The sequence below is a fragment of the Labeo rohita genome, chromosome 1, assembly GCF_022985175.1.
Source record: "Labeo rohita strain BAU-BD-2019 chromosome 1, IGBB_LRoh.1.0, whole genome shotgun sequence".
NCBI classification, from domain to species: domain Eukaryota; kingdom Metazoa; phylum Chordata; class Actinopteri; order Cypriniformes; family Cyprinidae; genus Labeo; species Labeo rohita.
Window position 1 is genome coordinate 19,913,070 of NC_066869.1, and position 4,155 is coordinate 19,917,224.

Here is a 4,155-nt window from a genome sequence, read left to right on the forward strand (position 1 = left end):
TCCCCGGGCGCCACAGTGATAGCAGTATGGCTGCCCTCTATTTACTATTTGACCAACAAAAAGATATCTTTTTAAATTTTTTTTCAGTTGGATTGATATCTACATATAATGAAATCACAATTATAACAATAAAAATTTACTTTTTGTCAAAGTTTAATATTTTTAGACTGAAAAAAAAATCAGTTTTTCAATAGTTACATTATGATTAGAATCAAACCAACAAAATGTCGATTCAAAATTCATCCATTCAAAATTTATCAATTCATCCATTACTTTGACAAAAAGTAATTTTTATTTGTATAATTGTGATTTCATTTGTAGATAAAATCCAAAAATTCAAATCAAAATCAAAATCAAAATCAAAAAAAAAAAAAAAAAAAAAAAAAAAAAAAAAAAAAAAAAAAAGTGGCCTAATGGTTGGGGAATCGGGCTTGCAACCGAAACACTGCAGGTTCGAGTCCCTGATCCGGCAGGGATTGAAGGTGGGGGGAGTGAATAACCAGCGCTCTCTCCACCCTCACTACCACGACTGAGGTGAGACCCTTGAGCAAGCCACCGATCCCCCAACTGCTCCCCGGGCGCTGCAGCGATAGCAATATGGCTGCCCACTGCTCCGGGTGTTTGTTCACTACTCACTACTGTGTGTGTGCACTTGGATGGGCTAAATGCAGAACACAAATTCTCAGTATGGGTCACTATACTTGGCCACACGTCACATCCTTTCCTTTCCCACTGAAAAACTTGTAAAAAGATGTCTTTTAGTTAGTCAAATAGCACATAGTAAACAGTGGAGCTCTGCAGCCATCTACTGGTAAAAATGATAATTTTTTATTTTTAAACCGGCATTTTTCAAATGATGAGCAAAAATCTTACACCAAACTATGTCAAATGATCCAGGTTATACCATGAATGAAAGTTAAAAATGTGGGTCTTTCATAAAGTGAATTTTACACAAAAAGCTGTTTTTGTATAAAAACCTATTAAAAAAAAATATTTATTTATTAATTTATATAAATTTAAAAAATCATAATAAATCCTCCAAAACTGACACAAATGTAGTAAAAACATTAATGAACAGAAAAATGAATTTTGTTTTAGAAAAAAACTATTATTTTGTTACAAAATTAAGTTTTGTTGCGTGGGGTCTCTACAGACCCCAAACACCTTAAGTGTACAACCCACAATGAAAACCGCACAAGGGTTAAAATAATTCGTTATCTGGCTGCCTTTACAATTTTAAGTTCAGTCAACTCAAAAAGTTTAGTCAACTTGAAATGTTAAGTTGTACTAAGTGACAACTAATATATTTGAGTTGATTCAACTTAAAATTTTTAAGGTAGCTGGGTAACAAGCCCAGCTTTTAAGTTTAACCAAATTTTTAGTTTAGTCAACTCAAATATCTAACTTAACATTTCAAGTTGACTAAACTTATTTGAGTTGACTGAACCTAAAATTATAAGGCAGCAGTGTAACAAATTATTTTAAGTTGACTCAACAAATTGTGTTTTTTGTTTTTTTACAGTGTATGAGTTCACATTCTATTGGTTTGTGCTTAGAGGTGAAAGTGCAATAACTGAAATGTAAATATAAATTTCTCAACTGACAACAATCATTGTGATTATAATTTTGAGCATTTTTTAAACCAGTTTAACTATTAAACAGCATGACGAAAATGTGAAAAGTTTCATTGACTAAAACTATACTAAAATGTTCAAACATTTAGTCGACTAAAACTTAATTAAACAAAAACAGAACAATGCTGACTAAATATGATAAATAAAAAGTACTTATTTGACACTGGCTGACAAAATTAACACTAGAGTGAATGATAAATGATACACATTTAAAATATTCAGCTAACAAGCATGTGTCCTTCAGTTTTTTTTTTTTGCTTACTCTAAAACTGCACCAAATGATCAAACTAATTGATATTCAATATATAATTTATTTCAATATTTCCAATCATATCAAAGTAGGTGCATAATGCATATCAGTAATACAGAGCATAATAATTCCCCACTTGACATGCTAAAGCCACGGTGTTTGGATGACCATACTGGTGTGGGGATTTGTAATTGCGTTGACTGGAACATTCAGTGGATTTTCAGGGTTTTAGCTTGGAATGCTGAATGGCATTCCAGAATTCGTTGGCAAGGGCCCTTGTGCCATGTAAAAATAAACTTGGCTTGGCTGATGCAGGCTGGATTAAGGATTAGGTTTAATTGTTCATTTATGCCATGTAAAGTTGGAGAACCTTCAGCTTCGCCGACAAACACTTCACACGCCCAGGTTTACGGTTTCAAAGATCCCAATGTGAAAGATTCACATACAAACCCAGATTATCTTGTCACTTTGATTTGGTAAACCAAGTGAGGTCTGAAGACAGCCCCGCCAATTTGGATTCACGGCTTACAATTTGATTTAATTAGAAGTACAGCGAAAACTGCGATTTAAACATTGAGAAAATGATTTCAAGTGCTTGCCGTCAAGAAGAATGTCACCTCAGTATTAGCAAAATCTGTCCTTCGAATCCAGCAATGTCTGCTCTGCGTGGTAGGTTATCTTTTGCTAACGTGCAACTGGCGTCCTTGTCCAACTCAAACAAAGACACAGACTGGCAGTACGGCCCTCCTTTGACACGATTCTTATGGAATCTATACTTCAAGGCCCGTCCTTCATCATTGTAAACATACACAAAAGAATCACATCATACATTGGAGCTGCAAAATATAGCAGGCTTTCAACCTCAATTACCTCCTCAGGGTTTTTGACAGGGCTAGAGAACAAGAATCAATCTCTAATAAATTAACCGTGTTGTCTCACACAAAGACGGACCGTTTTTGACATGACAGAGGCCTCATTGGCCCAGCAACAGCTGTGGATGACAAGGGTGACTTTGCATTGGTCTCTGTGCCCATCAAGAGCAGATGGTAAGCTGCTTCTTAATTCAATTTCATCTAAACTCTGACGCTGTGCATATAAATCAGGTTTATGCCATCATAACATACTTTACCTGATTTAGCAGGTAAAGATCTTAATCAAAATATTGAAATATTCTGTATTGTTTCTTTGCTTATGAACTAGGGTGGATTTTCAGTGCATGGATTTTCATGGCGCTTTCATCGCATCTTTTATGATGTTTTGAAGTTCAATGCATGGAAGAAATAAACTAGTGTGGGTTTGAAAAGACCTGAAGGTAAGAAAATACATGGGTGAACTAATTCTCTATGGTAATCTCAATATCCCCTGTTGAGAGAGACCTCTTGTAATATCGCTGGCTTATATGCAAACAGAGTACAAATCACTTAATACGCAATGTTTCCCAAAAGACTACGCATTAATTGAGGGACAAGTCAATATTGACAAAAGGAAAGAGCGGTCACGCCATCTCTCTTCCCTCGTTCCTCTCACTCCGCTTTCTCTGTCTGTTTCTCTCGGCATTGGATAATTGGATGCTGACCACACTCACATATTCTCTGGCAGGTGTGTGTGTTAAAGACAAATAGTGGTCTCTCGAAATGAGGTTCCAGCAAATGCTAAACAAACAGACCTCAGCTCCAGAGCGCAGCACGGACACGGTCTCCCGTTCACAATCAAGTGAACTCAGTGTTCATGGTCATATGCAAGAGAAACAGGATAGAGAGCTCTTCTTTCAAAATGTAATTCATATTGTATGTTCATGGTCATATGCAAGAGAATCAGGATGCAAAGCTCTTCTTTTGAAATGTATTTCAAATTGTCTTTTAATTAATACAAATCTTTTCAAACTGTATCCTCTAATATAAAAAAAAAAACTGTGAATTCTTGTTAAAAAGTCCTTTTCCATGCCTGTCAAGTTTGGTTTGTAGACTAGCTGATAGACAAGCAAAACATACAAAAAAAGTTTGCATGGCTGTTTTTTGGTTTATTTATTTATTTATTTATTTTGAAGTTGAGATGACTTAACTGGCATCATTATAACAACTACATATTTAAATTTTATGAATTTATTCTCACATATTGATTCTAAGAAGCTCTACGAGTATTTGACAATTTTTAACAAAATTATTTTCAGTTAAGGCCTACTTTATTTTCTTGTAAAATAAAATAAAATAAAATAAAATAAAAAGATGGATTTCTCGTGTTGCTTAAAATGGCATGATTTTAAAAGCATAT